Source organism: Panthera pardus, unplaced genomic scaffold, assembly GCF_024362965.1.
Source record: "Panthera pardus isolate Hobbes unplaced genomic scaffold, ASM2436296v1 HiC_scaffold_8, whole genome shotgun sequence".
Taxonomy (NCBI): domain Eukaryota; kingdom Metazoa; phylum Chordata; class Mammalia; order Carnivora; family Felidae; genus Panthera; species Panthera pardus.
Genome location: NW_026527013.1, coordinates 99,017,794 through 99,037,875, shown reverse-complemented (window position 1 = coordinate 99,037,875; position 20,082 = coordinate 99,017,794). Strand labels below are relative to the sequence as shown.

Here is a 20,082-nt window from a genome sequence, read left to right as displayed (position 1 = left end):
CCCAACGTGGGGCTCAAATCCAGGAACCATGAGATCATGACCTGAGCTGAAGTCACATGCTTAACCAACAGAGCCACTCAGGCGCCCCTATAGTTCCAGAGACTTACTATAGTTGATGACTGGTGTGAGATATACCAGAGTGTTTGTATCTATACTGGTATTTTTCAAGGGAACTGTAAAAATTGTGAGTAAATGTAAAACATAGCTCTATGAACATAACTTTTCTATGATCTTTCCCTCTGCTCAAATAACTTTTGAAATCTTCCATATGATTAAGTCATATGAATCTAACAGACAGAATAATAGGATGATTCCAAATCTCCAAGAAAGGTATTCTACCCAAGCTGGAAGAAAGAGACAGACCATCTAAAATTAAATGATTCTTTGCAAAAGGCCTTTGGGTTTTTTTTCCCCCTACCAGTGTTCTCACATTTTAAAAATGAGCTTTTCCTGATTTTGCTTAAGATTGCAGTTGGCATTTACCATTAGGTGCAGAATTTTGAGCTCCAAACTCTTACTAATACAAATAACAACATCCCCTAAGAGCCACATATTTTTTTTAATATGAAATTTATTGTCAAGTTGGTTTCCATACAACACTCAGTGCTCATCCCAAAGGTGCCCTCCTTAATACCCATCACCCACTTTCCCCTCCCTCCCACCCCCCATCAACCCTCAGTTTGTTCTCAGTTTTTAAGAGCCTCTTATGCTTTGGCTGTCTCCCTCTCTAACCTCTTTTTTTTTTTTTTTTTTTTTCTTCCCCTCCCCCATAGACTTCTGTTAAGTTTCTCAGGATCCACATAAGAGTGAAAACATACGGTATCTGTCTTTCTCTGTATGGCTTATTTCACTTAACAACACTCTCCAGTTCCATCCACGTTGCTACAAAGGGTCATATTTCATTCTTTCTCATTGCCACGTAGTATTCCATTATGTATATAAACCACAATTTCTTTATCCATTCATCAGTTGATGGACATTTCGGCTCTTTCCATAATTTGGCTATTGTTGAGAGTGCTGTTATAAACATTGGGGTACAAGTGCCCCTACGCAACAGCACTCCTGTATCCCTTGAGTAAATTCCTAGCAGTGCTATTGCTGGGTCATAGGGTAGGCCTATTTTTAATTTTTTGAGGAACCTCCACACTGTTTTCCAGAGTGGCTGCACCAATTTGCATTCCCACCAACAGTGCAAGAGGGTTCCCGTTTCTCCACATCCTCTCCAGCATCTATAGTCTCCTGATTTGTTCATTTTAGCCTCTCTGACTAGAGTGAGGTGGTATCTGAGTGTAGTTTTGATTTGTATTTCCCTGATGAGGAGCGACGTTGAGCATCTTTTCATGTGCCTGTTGGCCATCTGGATGTCTTCTTTAGAGAAGTGTCTATTCATGTTTTCAACACACATTTTCTACATACAAATATATGCACACACATAATTTTCTTTTTTGGTTGTGCCATTTGATTATAAATTGCAGACATCATGATAGTTTAGCATCTATCTTTTAAGAATAAGAACGTAGGAGAACAAGAATAAGTAGGAGACCACGTAACTGCCATACCATAATCTTTTAGGAGAATTAACAGTAATGTGAAGTATCTTCAAAATTCCAGTCTGTATTCCAGTATACTGGATCTCTCCACCTCCCTCCCACTTCAAATGGCTCATTGTGGTTTTGTTTTGTTTTCTTTTTAAATCTAGGATCCAGACGAGGTTCTTGTACTACCTTTATTTGTTTTATCTCTTTTAATCTAGAACAACCTTCTAATTTTTTTTCATGATATTGGCTTTTAAAACCTGGGCCAGTTGTTTTATTGAAGGTTCCACATTCTGGACTTGCCTGATTGCTTCTTCAGGCCTGGATTCACGTTAAGGGGCAGGTTAGGAGAGATCCTGTACTTTCTGCTGTACCTCGTCAGAAACATGTTGCAGCATCAGTGATGCTAAGTTTGATTGCTTGGTTAGGGTGGCGTCCCCCCAGATTGTATATTTATGATAATTTTTGTTTGTAATTAATGAACAGATACTTTGAGGACATGTGCATATCCTGTTTCTCAGCAACTCTTCATCCACTAGTGTTAGCATCCACAATGATCGTTTCCTGAATCGGGTATCACATTGTGGTGATTTTTCTAATTCTGTCATTTCTCCTATATTTATTGTCTAGCACTCTTTGTTAAGGAAAAGTTTTCTCTCCTCTACCCCGTTTTCTTTCTCTCTTCTTACCAGTATAAATTCGTGGAATTTTTCATTTTAAATTCAGTGTATTATAATCTATTACTATTATTCTCTTAGATGCTCAGATTTGGCAAGGGGGGGCCCTTGGGCCTAGCTCCTTTGCCCTCGTCTTTGAGTGCTCTTTGCTTTTAGGCAAATCAGCCATTCTAGGCTCTGGGTGGGTGTTTCTGCCTCTAACCTGGGAATCACTGTTCTCTTCAAGAAGTCCTGGTTCCTTTAGATTGGGAATGGTGCTTAGAAACTGAGCTGGGCACTGGCTTGTTGTTACAAGGTTGTTACTACTTCTCTGTCTTCTCAGTAAAAAGAACAGAGAAATATACTTTAAAAAATCAAAAGTTCATAATGACATTTCCTATTTAAATTTAACATTACAGGATTTTTTTTCTTATATTTTTAACTCAGTGAACATTTTGGTTCCTAATTATATTAATATATTTATGGATATTAACTTCTATAATTGTGATACCTTCTAATTTTTTTTTCCCATCTCTATCACCATTAACATACATGCTTTTCCTATTTACTTTTGTATGTACTCTCCAAAAATAATAGCCTTCGATTCAATGAGATAGAACAATGTGTAATATATGTTGTGCATATATATATATATTCAAAATCTCATCACAAATCTCAAATGCTGGCTTTGTTTTCCTGGTTTTGCAGATGAGACAGCTGAGGCTCTTAGTGATCAAGCAATTTGCCCCCAAAAGGTGCCCAAGCTTGTCTGGCTTCAAAGACCTTGACCTTTCCAGTGTCTCAAACTGCCTCTTCTCTCATAATCTCATCATCCTCTTTAACTTGCCATTTTTTTTCAGATTTTGTATTAACTTAAATCTCAGTTTTTCACTGTGACAAAGGAAATGTTAGATGGCCTCAGTCCATTGCCTTGTGACTTTTTTTTTTTTTCCCAGTTGCAGAAACCTGAGTTTCAAAAGGGAAAATAACCACCCATAATCTTTTCATCCCCACACGGTGGTTTAGAGTCTTTTTTAGTATCTTCTATGATTTGTTAACCTGCATCAATATTTTTCATAATCTGAATGAATATTAATTGCAGTTCTTTTATAATCTTTTAGACTATATTAATCAATTTCCATATTTCCATATGCTGTTCACATTAGCAGTGTTAAATAGCTTCGTAGTCTATGAGATTACATACCAACCATACTCTATGAAATCATGCCCTTACAGAGTTGTTTCAGTGTCTAGTTTTCCTTTTGTTTAATTAATTCCTTTGAAAGAACTTAGAGCTGTTCCTGGACACAAGGGTAGAAGTATTTTAAGTTTCACCATATGTAGTGTGGTGATTCTTTCCAAAAGCACTGATCATGTTGAAGAACTTGTCCAAACTATTTATGCTTTCTGAGCCAGTAGCACACGGCTGCTGTTTGAGCCGAGACCTGCCTAAGACCCAAGACTGTTCAGATGTTCATGTGCCATTTTCCCTGACCCTGACCCAAGCTCAGCAGTATTTCCTTCACACATAGGTATAACCATACATCTGTTCTCAATGTAAAACTGTGAATGCCTTCATTTCCCCTTCCTTTGGAAGCATAGCATTTCTCAAGTTCACAAGTCACAAATCATCTTCCCAAATCAACTACTGTTCTTGAAAAAATTACACGGTGAACCCACATGCTGGCCCATGGAAGCACAGCACATACACCAAACAAAGGGAAAACACTGGCATGGGCTCCATTTGGCCAGGCTCTCTTTGGGTGTAATGACATCTCTTGGCTGGCCAGAGGGATTCTAGTGCATAATCTTTTTCAAACTTGAAAAACTGTTTGTAGATTGGTAACTTTAAGATATCAAAATAACGGCAGCTGTGCTGACCCAGATGTCATGGTGAATTGAAATAGTCATTTTTAGGTAGATAATGGTCCACCAGCTGTGGTTTCTGGAGTGGATAAGCCAGGTCCTGCATATTTTAATATCTCCAGTGTCTGATCCAGTATCTGGCCTCTGGTTCACAGCAATTTGTTGACCAAATATGAGTAAATCTACTAAGAAGTATTTACTCCCTTAAATTATGAGAGCCCAGGAGTATTGAGGAATGGAAGTTCTAGTTCAAATTCTAGGTTACTCACTGTAGTAGCTGAATAGTGTCCACCTGGAGATGTCAAGTCATAATCCCTAGAATTGGAAATGTGACCTTATTAGGAAAAAAGTGTCTTTGCAGATGTGATTACATTAAGGATCTTGAAGAGAGCACCCTGGCTTATCCATGCCTTAAATGCTGTAAGTATTCTTTTAAAAAAAATTTTTTTTTAATGTTTTTATTTTTGAGACAGAGAGAGACAGAGCATGAGCAGGGGAGGGGCAGAGAGAGAGGGAGACACAGAATCCGAAGCAGGCTCCAGGCTCTGAGCTGTCAGCACAGAGCCTGACACGGGGCTCGAACTCATGGACTGTGAGATCATGACCTGAGCTGAAGTCGGACGCTTAACCGACTGAGCCACCCAGGTGCCCCTGCTGTAAGTATTCTTATAAAAAGTAGAGAGACGTGATACAGACATCATGGCTACCAGCAGCTGGAAGAGGCAAGGAAGGATTCTCCAGTGAAGAGTCTCCCTTTGGTGGGTGTGCAGCCCTGCTGACACCTTGCTTCTGGACTTCTGGTCCCCAGAACTGTGACAGAATGAATTTCTGTTGTGTGGAGCACCCTAGTCTATGGTAGTTTGTTACAGCAGCCCCAGGAGACTAATACCCTAACATAGCTCTTTTCTCCGTGGTTCAGAAAGTCTGTACTTGCAAAGAATATGCGGGGGATGGAAACCAAATAGCCTGATTCTGAGCAGTTTTTTTTTCCAGTAGTAACTTTTGGCTAGATCCCGACATTTTCCAGGCAGAAACCTCTGCTGCAAACCCTCTCTGTGAGGGCACAGTCCCTCTCTGGAGGCTTCACTTATGTATAGGGTTGGGCTGAACTCTAGGCATGGAAGCTTAAACATCTGTGCACTGCTAGAATTTATGGTAAAGGGATTCGGATTTTCTGGAGCACTCTTGGTTTTGATTCAGTGTTTCACTGGGTAGTGACTTGGTCAGACTTCCGTTCTGTGAGCTGCTTGCTCATATTCTGTAATGCAGAGGCTGGCATACCAGGAGCACAGAAAGTGCAGAGCATAGTGGAGGGAAGTACATAGGAACTTGTACTTCATACTAAGGATTGTAGGCCTTTATTTTGAGAGCAATGAAGAGCCATCAGAGGATAATTTGAGTCTTGGCCTAATGTGCCTGTCTTACAGCCCACATATATTCTCTGATTTCACCTGTCCCCACCTCTCTTCTAATTGCCTGTTGTGTTTAGATTCCCCAAATTCCATTCTTTTAATAGATTTAATAATGGGTTTAATCAATTTGTGAAATTCCTTGAGAGAGATGATAAGAAACTTTGAATGCCCAGTCCTGGAAGCCTTTTGTGTGGTGGACCTCATGGGTAAGAAGGGCCTGTTGCAGCATTTGAAGAGAAAGGAGAGGAGGAAAGCAAAGAGGAAGAGGAGTAGAAGGACTTCTAGGGCCCAGACCCTCTTACTTTAGCTAAACAGTATGAACTCTGTGCTTGACTTTGGATTTGTCTGTATGGTTTTTGATGTGTGTTTTAGATTTCTCATCATTATGTTTTTGTTTAAAATGGGAATGAAGGGTTTTTTTTTTTGTGTATCATCCAAGGGTAATTTTTATACATTATTCACACAACTATCTACCAAGAGCAAGTAAAAATAAATTTTATGTGTGTCCCTTTCAGCTTTGCAAACATGTTTTCTGTTTGTTGTTTATTATTAACTGATATCTCACTAGAGACAGCTGGGACTCAAAAGCTGTTTTTCCTAGTATGTGACCTTCTTACTCGGGGAGACTAAGTGGGGGCCAGAATAAGCTGGATGTGTTTGGGTGCCTGGTCTCTTGGGCTCAGGATGCTCACTATCTAGTATAAACTGACCCCTGTCTGTGTGGGTGGGCCTTGGCCAGCTCTGGCATCTAATCGGTTTGCTGAGATCTTATGTATGAATTTAATACATACACGTTTTCCATCTCAGGCGTGGAACTTCTTTGCACTCCATGCAAGAATAGAAGTTGGCTCTTCTTTTGAAAAAAGGAATATCACTGGAATCTTCTCCTGAAATCATTATTGCACTATATGCTAAGTTGGATGTAAATTAAAAAAGAAAAAAAGGAAGATCAGAAACCTTGATTTCTTTTTTTTTTTTTTAATGTGTGTTTATTTATTTTTGAGAAAGAGAGGCAAAGAGAGAGAATCCCAAGCAGGCTCTGTGCTGGCAGTGCAGAGCCTGACATGAGGCTCGAACCCACAAACCGGGAGATCATGACCTGAGCTGAAATCAAAAGTCGGACACTTAACTGACTGAGCCACTTAGGCATCCCAGAAATCCTGATTTCTTAATGAGCTGACATGTCCCTTTTACCACCATCTCAGTCCCTGCTCCAGGGACAGTGCCAAGTGGGGAATTTGGTGCGGTACACCTGTCCTCCTGTATCCCAGGTGTCCTAAGGCGAGCTCAGGGAGGACAGAAACCCCCTGTGGAGTGGAAGGGCAAAAGCTCCCTTGATCCTGATTTTCATTACGAATACAGACTATGAAAGCCTTCTGACCTTTCGGTTTATTGAATCAAAATGATAGCAATATAGTCAGCAAAGAATTGCTTTCTCTTCAGAGTACAGAGAATCATTCCTGGGCCAATTCTCATTTTGAGGCATAAGGAATAAGGGTGTTAAAGAAGAAACAGTAAAAAAGAAATTGATGATTTAAAAATGTGTGACTATATAAATCAAGTCTGTTCTCTGCCTTTCCCATGTTTGATCTTAATCTGAGGGGAAAAAAAAAAGTATGGCCTTTAAATACTTCACAAGGTGAAGGAGGATATAATAATGTTGTTGATGATAAAATCATTTTTATATACCTGTTTTCACTTTGTGAGGTTGTTGCGATGAAATCCAGGCCTTGGCCACACGCTGGGAGTTAATGAGGTTTACAATTGGCAATGCTTAAAGAGTATTAGGGTAATGTATTTAAATATCAGCAGTTCATAGTCTGAAATGCTCATCTGTCAAATATAATCCAGAATCAATAAGAGGAGGTCTTTCAATTTGCTAATGAGGAGCGTTTTCTACATACTGGGGTGGACACGGATTTCAGATAAACACCTGAAATTCATAAGCTATAGAATTAAGCAAAGGCATCTCTTTCATTAAAAAAACTTGATAATAATCAACAGCAGTCACCTGAGAAGCTTAAATTTTCTTCTTAGTCATCAGACTCCCAAATTAACCTACCAAAACAAAAAGCCTCATTAGCAGCTCTCATTGAATCAGTGTTATTTTTTTCTTTCTCTCAAGGTGTCTGATTAACCCCCTTTCTTTTTGCATTTCTCACTTTGTGTTAATATTTGATGTCTGAAATCATAGGGGGGGTGCGTGCGATGTGGTGGCTAGACGGTGTCTGCAAGGAGCAAATTAAAAAGAATTCTTAAAAAGGTTTGTATTATGTCGCTGGTATATTAGAAAACCTTTAGGAATGTCAGGTGCCTGGGTTTATTTTTCTTTTTAATTCGGGAAAAGGTTGATTAATGACTGGGTGTTGATTTCACTTCTCATTCATATGTAGGGACATCCCTCCTCCTCTTCCCCCCATCTTCTCTTACATACCAAATGCAGCCCCTCTTTTGGAGAGTGTGGCTGTCAAGGGAAGGTGAGAAGTAGGGGCCATTCCTGTAGGGGAAAGGGGAGTTTTGGACAGATGACAGCATGACGTAAGCTCAGGGGAATGACTGTAGAGTGTGGAGATCTGACACGTAAGAGAGAAAAGGAAGAAATTCTAGTGCATTGTCTGAGGAGGAGGTGCGGTCTTGTGAGAACTGGGTGAGTTCATCCAGAACAGCTCTTCTCAAAGTGTGGTCCCTGGGAGCCTCTGAAAACCTTTTGAAGGAATCCGTGAGGTCAGAGCTGTTTACATAATAATACTCAGAGTCACATCTGCCTTTTTCTAAAAGTGGTGAGTAAAACTTGTGAAGCCTTAACACCAGTTAAGGAGTGCCACCAAGCCAAATGAGAGGAGGGAGTAGTCATGCTCTTTGCTAGCACACATTTGCAGTGACGGTAGTGATGAGGAGGTTAATTCCACTTCAGAATGGCCTTGGAGAAGCAGTATAAATCATTGATTTTTATTAAGTCTCACCCTTGAGTACACATAATTTGAAAATGCTGGGTGACTAAATGGGAAATAGGCATAAAGAATTGCTGCTGGTTATTGTCATGTGGTTGGTTGTCTGAGGAAAAGCGTTTGAGCAGTTGATTTGAGTTGCTAGCTGAGCTAGGCATTTTTTTTTTTTTTCACAGAACGCTGTTTTTATTTGAGAGAAAATTTTCATGTGACAGCTTCCCAATGCTTAGACTTTTCTGATGTAATTAGTGGGGGATATTAATGAATGTGAGTTTTTAATACAGTGTAATGAAATGTGCCAACATTTCGAAGATTGGCATAACTTAGTGACAGTATTTGCCAGCTGTCCAGTATAGGATGTTTCAAAATCATGCACGGGTGGAAGACGTATTCACAGTATTCACAGTGCATGACAGACCTATGGATTTTAATGTAAGAGTGGGATACTGTTTCAGATTCCACATTGTAACTAATCTGTAAGGAACTATCACTTGTTAGGATTTGGTGGAGTTCTGTAGAATAGCCACAGTGATCTGAAAAGGCTGCTGAAATACTCCTTCCTTTTCTAACTATGAATCTGCATAAGGGTGAAATCCTTCATAGCCCTCTAACAAAACAACATATTATAGCAGATTGAATGCAGCTGTCTTCCATTAAGTCAGATATTTAAGAGACTTGCAAAGACATAAAATGCTTCTTTTCTCACTACATATTCTGTTTTAGAAAATATAGTTATTTTTCATACAGATATATGTTATTTATATCGCCATGTAGTAGATTTATTCACTTTTAAGTGAATTAATCAATACTTTAAAATTTTGCCTATTTAATTTTCAATACAGTAAATATGATACATATAACCCACATAAGTAAAAGCTCTTTGGAATCCTCAAAGATTCCTAAGAATGTAAAGGGGCCCTAAGACCCCAAAGTCTAAGAAATGCTGAGCTAGAAAAATGGAATGGCAGGCAAAGTATAGGGCAGAGACGTGTAGATGTGGTGGTAGGATTTGGAGGAAGTTTTCTTCTGGTTTCCTTGGTTCTGCTCTGGGAAATAGATGAGAGGGAGGATGTGGGTTGAGGTACTGGCGGTTTGAGGAGAGAGGAGAATATATTATGGTTCCAGGTCTGGTGCTAACACTTTCCATCCCTTTTCTTATTTAATCTTCATAACAAGTCTTTAAAACAGGTACTTTCATGCCCCACTTATAAAGGGAGGTACAGAATCAGAGTTCAAAGCCACCTAGTTAGTGAATTGCTGGAACTAGAATTTGGACCTAGTTCTTTTTGGCTTGTGCCCAGTCTGCTCTACTGAACTTTCTACACATAGAGGAGAATATTGAAAATAGAGCTTTGCATGAGAACTCTGCCTGTGTCCTTGCTTAGGAGTTCTGATGCCCTTTGAACGATTCTTAGCCTCCAAAACTCATGATTTGGCCAGCATAACGTGGACTTAAAAGCTCCATGAGCACTACATCAGCTGTCATCCACACCCACAGACCTTTGAAAAACTGCCCTCACATTCTTCACATCTGTTGTTTCTAACCCAGGAATAGTTTTTGGATCACTCTCCCCCTTTCACTCTTAGACTCAACCTTGAGGTCCCGTTGCATACCATATTCTCAGAATTCTTATCTTTCTTTCCTGGGCCAACTGAAAATACCAACCCTTCCTCCATATTCTTCGCAGCGTGTGGAGGTGTTCAGAAAATGAAAGAGCCAAAACACGTTCCCTCCCACTTTCTTTGCTTGGTTGTTTAGTCTTGCCTTAGTCTGCACTGGTGGGGTTTAAAACTCGCATCTAAACGGCTAAAGGAGAGGGAATCATGTGTACGCTCTGTTTCCTGGCTACTTGCACTTCTGTTTCTCTACCCGTGGCAGTGTCCTAGGCACAAGATGTGGCAGTTGCTGAAATAAAGAGTCTTGCACGAAGCTGTGAGGGATTCCTGAAGTGAATCATGAGGAGATTTTAGTGCCTATTAACTTTCCCATTGATTGTGGCATAATTGTCAGTGCGTCACTTCCTAGTAAATAGATTGAGATTCTCTGACTTTAATGAAGGTTTCTGAGGGTAACGTTTCCACCACAATCTGATAAAAAGGTTTTGGGATTTTCAGTCTAGAAGAGTAAGAGATGGCAGAGGATAACTGTTGAACCTGCGTAGAAATTATAGAGTAACTTAGTATCTGTAATAAAGGATGTATAGTACAGTAAAGTAGCCTTGTGTTACAGACCTGAGGGAACCTCAGTACTTAAAAAATCTAGGTTAATTTCATATTTAGTAATTCACTTAACCCATACTTATTGACATTAGCTATGTGCCAGGCATAGTTCTAAACCAAACGGTAAGCAGTATGTTCTGATATAGCAAATGGACAATGTAAACCAATAGATCTATGGTATAGAGGCAGGTAACTGTATGTATGAAAGCACGGGAAGGAGGTGGTGAGTGAGTGCTCAAGGGTGCCATGGTGGATAGGGTGGTCAGGAAAGACCTCTGCAAGATGCCATTTGGGCAGAGACCTCAGTGAGAGCGAGCTATGTGGGAATCTAGGTCTTCAGCTTCTGGGTGGAGGGAATAATAGATGCAGATGAGATAGGAAAGTGTTTGACGCATCTGAGAAGCGGCAGGGGGACTCGAGACTGGCAAAGAGCAGGGAAGTGACGGAAGCCAAAAAGGTATCCAGGGCCAGATTTTATTAGATCTTGTACAATTTTATTCCACGTGTAGTAGAGATCATTGGAGAGTTTGAGCATGGAACTGACATGATGTGAATTAAATGTTGAAAGGATCTCCCTAGCTGATTTATGGGGAATAGAATGAAATGGGCAAGAGTGGAAGAAGGCAAAAGATGGCAAGCTTAGAGTGCCAGTTGTGGAGATGGTAAGAAGTGGTTGAATTTTTGGGTGTTCTTGCTAGATTGGCCTCAAGACTTCTGTAGAACGTGTCAGTATTGATGTGCTCGTTACACGTACACGCGGAGAGCTAGGCTGTTAGATGTTTGGGTCTGGACTTCAGGGGAGAATCATATCTATCTCATTTTGGTAAGTGGGGGCCCATTTATATTTTCTCCTTAGCCCTTTTTGGTAGGATCCATTTGTATTTGATAGCTTACTTGCTTCCTGGCAAAGCAGAATGTTGTTTTATGGACTTCCTGCTCTGGACCTGGAATTGTCCACTCTTCATGGAGTCTTTATTCTTTTTAATGGGCACTTGTATTTAGAGACCACACTGTAGGCATCACCTGTGCTTCTTTTGGGTTGCCATTGCTTTGAGGCCTTTCCAGTGGCTAATGGGGGAAAAGTTTTCAGTCCACACTGGCATTTCTAACTCAGAGTTAAACAATTGACAAAATTAAATTCAAAGTATTTTTATTCAAAGTATTTGGTTTAACTCTAACTCAGAGTTAAACAATTGACAAAATTAAATTCAAAGTATTTTATTCAATTTCTCTATCATCTCTTTACTCTTTCATTGAAAAACTCTTGGCTACCGGCAACATTCATGGAATTACCTATTTGCAATATGTAGGTTACATTCAAAACTATTAATAACACCAGTATTGCTGCTAACAGATATTGAATGAAGTTTAAGATTCTTTTCAGCTCTGTTTGTGCATAGAATGTGTCTCACTAATTACTTACAGTAGAAAGACTGTATTCTAAAGTTATTTGAAACAATTCATTCCTCTGTGTGGGTTGGCCACCAACTAGATATATGGTTAGGTTCATTCGTTTCAGTTTGTCTTCAATTTTTAGGGATTGCTTTTTTTCTTTTAGAGTTAATTTAATTTTTGAATATGTAAAACATGTTTCCCAAGTCACAGCTGTATTGACAAAAGCAAGGTATACTCAGAAATCTGACTTAAGATGTCTGCCTCCTTCACCCTATCTCCTCTCTTCCGTTAGAAGAGATAACATCAGATCCTATGGGTTGAGGGCTCAGTCTCACAAGACCACCTCCCTCTGGTTTCACTTTGGATACCAGTTGCAAAGTCCAAGTTGTTAACTGATCACCCATAAATCAGAGGTTCTTATGACCCCCACCTTGAGTTTGGTAATTAGCTAGAGTGTCTCCCAGAACTCTGGAAAACGATTTGCTGTTTACCAGGTTTTTATAAAAGGATATGATAAAAGGGGCACCTGGGTGGCTCCGTTAGTTAAGCGCCTGCCTCGATTTCAGCTCAAGGCATATTTCACAGTTCGTGAGTTCGAGCACCATGTCAGGCTCCATGCTGAGGTACGGAGCCTGTTAGGGATTCTCTCTCACTTTCTCCCTTTCCCTCTCTCTCTGTCCCTCCCCTGATCACTCTGTCTCTGTCTGTCTCTCAAAATAAATAAACTTAAAAAAATTTTAAAACAAATTAAAAAATGGGATATGATAAAGGATGCAGATGGCCATCTAGATGGAAGAGATGCATAGGCATGGTATGGGGCAGTGGATATGGAGATTCCATGCCCTCCCCCAGAGCTGCCACATGTTCACCAATCTGGAAGCTCTCTGAGCCCTTTTGGGATTTTTATGGAGGCTTCACCCATTTCTAGCACCTCTGTCCTCTCTAGAGAATGGGGGATGAGCTGAAAATTCCAAGCTGTCATCACGGCTTGCTTTTTTCGGTGACCAGCCCCTATTCAGGAACCCACCCAGAGTCATCTTACTAGAACAAAGACACTGCTGTCACCCAGGAAGTCCCAAGGGGGTTAGGAGCTCTGTGCCAGGAACAAGGGGCAGGGATCTGTCTCTCTATTTTTTCTGTTCTATCACAGATCTGCATAACAAAATCCAGTGATAATATTCCTCTTCAGGTTAACATATTTTCTCCCTCACACCTTCTGGAAATACTGCTTTCGGGACACCCATCCCATTCTCTTGCCTCCCTGATTATTCTTTCTGAGCCCTGTTTTCAGATACTTCCTCATCTCCCATTCTCAGAGCTAAGTCCTTGGGACTTCTTGTTTCTTCTCACACTTCTTGGTGATCTCATTTCCCTTATCTCATGGTTCTAAATAGTCCATAACTTTTGCTTTTATATCTGTAGCCCTCTCTTCCCGGTTGAACTCCACAGTCCTCTCTGTTCAGCTGCTTCCTTGAGATTTCCATTTGCATGTTTAGCAGGACTTTGGTGGAAACCTCAAGTGTCCTAAGCTGGATTCCCGGTTCTTTTCTCCAAAAGCATTCTTCCTTTCTTATTTGCTCTCTCAGGACGTTCTATCTTACAGTTGCTCAGGTCCCAAACCCTGGAGACATCCTTGCTTCCTCCTTTTCCTCTCACACTTCACATTTAGTCTTTCGTCAGATCTACTTGGCTTTACCCTCAAAATATGGTAAAACTCCTTCTCTCCAATTTCTTAGCATGGTGACTAATATCAGCTGCTTCTCAGGTTTCACGATACCAATATAGACAGTACGAAAAAGGAAGGTGCCAGAAAGTTGACCAAGAAAGCCAAAGACCTAGTAGAAGTGCGGGGCAAGTCCAAAAAATGAGAGAAGGTCCAAAGGCAAACTCCAAGACAAGCTCAATTGCTTTGTCTTATTTCCTTAAAGGCAGAGGAGACAAATTATAACAAGTGTCCGACTCCAAGTTCATAACTGCTATGGTCCTCTCTGGAGGGCTGATGATTTGAGGCTCCCTGACCGGAGCATCCCTTGAGGGGAGGTGCTTAGTAGAAGATGCATCTGGTAGGTTGCTAACAAAGAGCCCATGTAACCCGCACTGGGAAAGATAGTGATGCACCAGCTGCTGGTGAAGATGCGTAAAAGCTGCAGCAGGGAAGCAAAGGTACATACCACTGAAGTTCAGCTTCACTTTTCTCTTTTCTTCAAGCTCATCTAAGTGTAAATTTTCAAAAAGAAAATTGTATTACATGAGCACCAAAAAGAGAAAAAAAAGAGAAAAAACTAAAACTCTTCATTAACTCACTCCATAGTGATTCTGTGCAACTGGTGAATGGCATGTGGCCCCCAGTTGGCTAGTTCTTTAGATTGATTGCTAGTGAATAATCGAGCTCCCAGTGTGACCCTGCATTTCACATGAGTTAGGTTTTTGTTTTTTTTTTTTTAATTCCATTTGTAGCATTGTGGCAGACAGTTACAGGATATCCAGAATGTGACCATTTCTTTCCTTCTGTGCTGCTAGTATCATCGTCTGAGGCAAGATCATCTCTCACTCAGATTATTGTCATAGCCTCTTAACAGATCTCCCTGCTTCTAGATTTCCTTCAGTCTGTTCAGCACAGAATCCAGAGTGATCCCGTTCATACCTAAGTTGGATCATGGCACTCTCTGGCTCTCCATTTCACTCAGAGCAAAAGCCCGAGTCCTTACTGTGGCCAGTGAGGCCTAGCAGTGGCCACTTTCCTTCCCTTCCCCCCTACTTCATCTGCTTCTGTTCTTCCTCCTAATACTTTGTCCCAACCCCTTTATTGATCTTGATGCGCCTTGAGCACATCATGATTAGTCTCACCTCAGGGCCTTTGCACTTTTTCTTCCCTCAGGAAGCTCACTCATTTCCTTTAGGTCTTTGCTCTGATAACACTTCCTTAGGGAGGTTTTTCCCTGCGCATACTATTTTAAGTTGTACCCCCACCATGCCTTTTCCTTCATAAGGATTTTATTTATTGTTTTATTATCTCCCTCTCCACCTTCTGGCACACACTTGCCTGTAAGCTCCAGGAAGGCGGGGATATTTATATTTGTCTGTTTTGTTCACTGCTGACTCTGCAGATCATAGGACAGTGGGTTGGCCCATGGTAGCACTCCATCAATATGTTTTGAATGACTCTGAATGGATTGGACACATAAAGTGCCATGAGTATATGACATATTAGTATTGAGATGATGAGGTGATGAGATTCTCAGGTTCTCTTTTTGGTTCCGTATTGAAATTCAGCATGTTAAAATCCCTGGTTGTCCTTTTTCTCCTAGGAACACTAACATTTTATGCAGGCTGTCTCTGTAACAGGTGCTGAAATTTTTAGCAAATCTTTTATCTTCTCCTGTCTTCACTTTTATCTTCTCTAAATAGGCTGGTGCCACCATAGTCTGGGGTCATTCTAGTTTTTGTAAAATTGCTCTGAGGAATTCTTTGTATCGAGAAAACCACTCATAGGATTAGGTTCGTGATCCTTTTTAGACTCCTACCCTGCCCTTCAGCACCTTGTGAAGGCCTCAGTGTTCACTGCCTGCTGTCCCCTCTGGTCCATTCAGCTCTGTCCCCTGCCCTTCTCCGTGTTTATGGTCTGGTGAGTTCAGACCTTCTGCAGTAGAGTTAAAGAAATATAGTCCTATGTTACCTCTTAATGCATTTTAATTCACATTATCCTTCTGGTTATTGATGTAGAATATAATTTTTAAATTCACTAAGGGTGTTGCATTTCCATGGGAGAAAACCCTTTTTGAAAGTATCTGAGGAATGTGTAATTCATATCGAAACCCTCTTTCTATGCCTTTTATGATGTCCTGACCAGTGCTTGCTTTCTTCTTACAGTTTTTGTTTTTTTTGTGTGTTTTTTTGAAGTCAGGAAGTAAAACAGTCACCAGCTTACTGAAGGAAAAAGCATTAAAGCGCTGATGTTGCTTTTCCACAATTAGCAATAATTATAGCCAGAAAAAGCAAAAGCGCCTCAAAAGTCTTATAGCTTAATTTGCTTTTGCAAAAATATAAAGTACTCCCAACAGTTTCTAATTTTGATTACTCTTTACAATCGCTATTCTGTGTTGTAATTGTCTGCTTTTAAAAAAGCTTGGTATTGTGAGGAGACCTTTAGAAATAGGACTTGTTAATGAATACAGAGATAGTGTGGAATAGGATGGGGCAACCTGATGGGCAGAAAATTTTTCCTTTCTTACCTGTTTTCAACATTTATATAGGTTCTTCCAGAGAATAAAATAAAATGTAAACCTATGTAGACCAGGCTCAAGCAGTTATAATAAATGCTTTTGGTTCTTTTCATGAGAATCTACATTTGTGGGTGGCCTGTGTTAGCAGGTGAATTCATTATATTTTGTTCGTGTTTATTTGTGTAGCAAAATACAATTAAATATGAAAAATTTCTTTTTTCTTTTCTAGACCTTTACCAGTTCTTAGGCAAGCAAATTTTGTTCATGTAGTAGAATTTTAATTAATCCTTACTGGGGATAAGGATGGAAATAGCATTTTATATATTGTGGATTTGGGGTAAAATCCAGAAACATCACTTCAACTGTTAGGAGCAGAAATCAATTTTTGTTTCAATTCTCAGTAACATTTCTGAAGTGATCAGGCTACTTTTTGCAATAATGGCAGTTTATACAATTTAGTTTTAATTTAAAAATTTTATTTGAAACCCTAGAGTGTCTTAGATAATCATTAAGAACATAAATTCTCATAGAGGCTTCAGTGATGTGACTGAATCTCTGCTGATCCCAGTATATCCTTGGAAATGTTCGACTTAAAGATTGATTGGGGCTATCAATTTGTTTCTCATGATTTACCTCATTTTAGAGCAGAGTGCTAAAACGAAAATGGAATATACATTTAATATCAAATATATATATATATATATATATATATACATATATATATATTTGATGAGCACCATTTGGAGCTCATTTGGTGCTCATATATTATTTGATATAATATCATATATATGTGTGTGTGTGTGTGTGTGTGTGTGTGTGTGTGTGTGTGTTTTCTGACCACATCTCAGCCTGTGGACTGAACATGGTGATTAAGATTTTATTCAAGCAGCTACATGAATATTCGTGGAATAGTGGAAGGGGAAGCTTGGTACCTGAGGCTAAGTCATTGCATTTTGTGTGGCCATTTCTTCCTTGTTGTGGATTAGAAAACAGATGTGGGAGGGAGAAAAAAAAGATCTCAGCTCATCATCCTAGTTGTATCTGGGATCTCCATCCCCATTACCAAGAACTCATTTGTTCTTGGCAGAGCTTTCTTTTTAGGTACTCTTAGGTTGACCTGACAGCTTTGCAGCTCACTCCTGAGCCTTGAACACTCTTGATCTCCACCCTGGTCGGTCTTGAACCCCATCCCCTACTTCCTTTCCAGGCCTTTGAAGCCTGCCTTCCTCCTATACTGGGAAAGGTGAGAAAGTATATCGGAGATGGCTGTGCCCTTTGATGACTTGTTTCCATTTTGTGCATGCCCTTTAAAATTAACATTGAATATTTGGAGGCCCTTTGTAATGCAGGTGATAGAGGACAAACTGTAATTGCTTTTTGACTGAAATTTTAGACTTACATAGAATTACCGCATGCCTCAGAAAAATCAGAAGTCTGCTGTTTTGGAACGGAAAGGTGTGTGGGGAAGTTCTAAGTGTGGAGACTGTGTTTGTAAAGCAAGCGCATTGTTTTGCTTTTTTTTTAATGTTTATTTTTGAGAGAGAGAGCATGTGTGAGTGGCGGGTGGGGGGGCGATGAGGGGTGCAGAGGATCTGTAGTGGGCTCTGTGCTGACAGTAGAGAGCCCAGTGTAGGGCTCGAACTCACCAGTTGTGAGATCATGACCTGAGCCAAAGTTGGACACTTAATCGACTGAGGCACCCAGGCGCCCCGCACATTGTGTTTCTTAGACATGGGTGTTTGTGTGGAGTGGCATAGGATGGAGGGCTGATGCAGATTATTGGGGATGGTGGCTACTCTTGATGGAAGCCGTTGGCTCTGAAAAACTCTGTATAAACTGCATATTGCCATATCCGAGCTATGGAACACATTAGTAACTTTTCAATATTTAAGATATTTTAGATAATGCATAATGTCTCCCATACTTTCTATTTATTGCTACATGCCTTGATTTTTAAGTACCTTATCCTCTAAATTAATGGTGGGGTGTCTTCTCCCCACCTTGTCAGAAAACAGTAAAAGTCTTATGATCTGAGATACAAGTGCTGGAATTATTTTGCAACTTTGAGTAAATTTAAAGTAAACTTTGAGTAAAAAACCCAATCCTTCTTTGCTTACATTGAATATTATAAGAAGTGTTATCCCTGAAACTTGGTCTGAATTCTCCTATGTTATCAGAAATTTCTGCAAATTCAATTTGGAATCAACACGTGGGCATTGTTTTTTTCTTTTTCGTCGTCTTAAATACAGAAAATCATAATCTATTTTAAGCTTCTTATAAATGATGGAGCACTTGTTTACATGGGTAAAATGACTCTATCTAAGTAGTGTATTGAAGTTCATGTTAATGTTTGCTATTTAATGACACCTAATGATATTCAATGAAGGGTTATGCTAAACTGAAGAGAAAATGTGTTACCCAGGCAACTGCCTCAGGCACACTAAAGATGCAGGCATATGGCTCTGTAGTTCACATTATTTCAGCATCTTTAAGCATAAAGAGCCACACATGTAATTGACTGTGAAAAATTACTGCTCAGTTACTGTATTGTACGGTCATAATAGAAGTAAATGAATACGTCATTGTTGTTGGAACAAGTCTGTTGGGAATCACTTGTAGACTCTACTATTTAAGAAGCAAAAATACAATAAGAAGAAAATAGCTGGTTTAATTAACATGTAAAATTGGGTTAATTTGAATTCAGCTGGCACAGCAAATATTAATGTTGGCTTTTTTGTGTGTGTGATATTTGGGCTCAAGCCTGTGTACTTTATTTCTTCTTGCCCACAGCATGAATAATTTTATTTCTTAAAATATGATAAAGGCTATTTCAGTCACTTAATTTTTGCTTTGCCAAACGCTTATGTCATCACATCGAAGAAGGTTTTCGTGTATATCCATAATGTAAGACTTACAGTTGAAGGGAAAAAAAAGTTAAAATACTTCTGAGTAATCGATAATGTTCCCTGAAAAGGAACAGTAAAACTTAATTTCATGTGTTTTGTAAAAATTTAGTTTACTGCTTATTTTCGATTTTTTTTTTAATAGATGAACCAGGAATTGTCGTTGGCAGACGCAAGAAAGTAGCACATTTGCTCTTGTCACTTCCCGTGTGTCTGTGCTTAGGTGCTTATTTGTTTTCAGACATCACTGTAATCATCATTACCTGGCTTCAAAGATGCAGAAGAGTACACTGAGAGAGGCGTTGTGTCCCAATTAAAAAATCATTTAACTCAGTCGATATTTGGTGTTTTCAAATGCTATATAAGCAGAGAAACACCCATAGTTAATATGGGCATCTGCTAAAAGCGTTCATGAGAAAATTCTGTTCTTCAGCCTGTCTTCTGGGCTTTTTAAGTACTCACACAATCTCTTGAGTGGAAGGTACCTTTTGTGCTTTTCAGCTCTGAACCAAAGGAACAATCAAACTGAAGACTCAAGTCAGATAAGTAAAGGGTTCCACAGTGTGTGCTCTACTGGAAGCGTTTAAACCACCTGGTTACTCCGTGGCAACCAAACAACTAACCTGCTGCTTTATGCAGAGTGATAGCCAGTGTGTATAGCGGTCACTTAAAAAATGCTAGTGAACAAATTTGGTGCCCACTCGCATTTCAGGTCCTGATTTCTTACCTAAAGCTTATATCCCCATTGTCCTTCTTCATTTAGCATGTTAATGAAGTTGAAGCCTTCTCATCCAGCCTTAGAAGAACAAAGGAAGATCTAGGAAATATAAATATATTTTCAATCTATTTTGCTTACCTAAGTGAATTTTCCATTGTGGTTTAAAACTACTTCCCCCCCCCCTTTAAAAATTTTTTTTTTTTAAT

At 39.7% G+C, this 20,082-nt stretch overlaps 1 protein-coding gene across 6 annotated transcripts in view; it reads left to right on the top strand.

The window, feature by feature from the left end:
• SLC25A13 (solute carrier family 25 member 13) overlaps positions 1 to 20,082 on the top strand; it is a 184,798-nt gene that overhangs the window by 40,544 nt on the left and 124,172 nt on the right. The gene's annotated exons all lie outside the window — the stretch shown is intronic.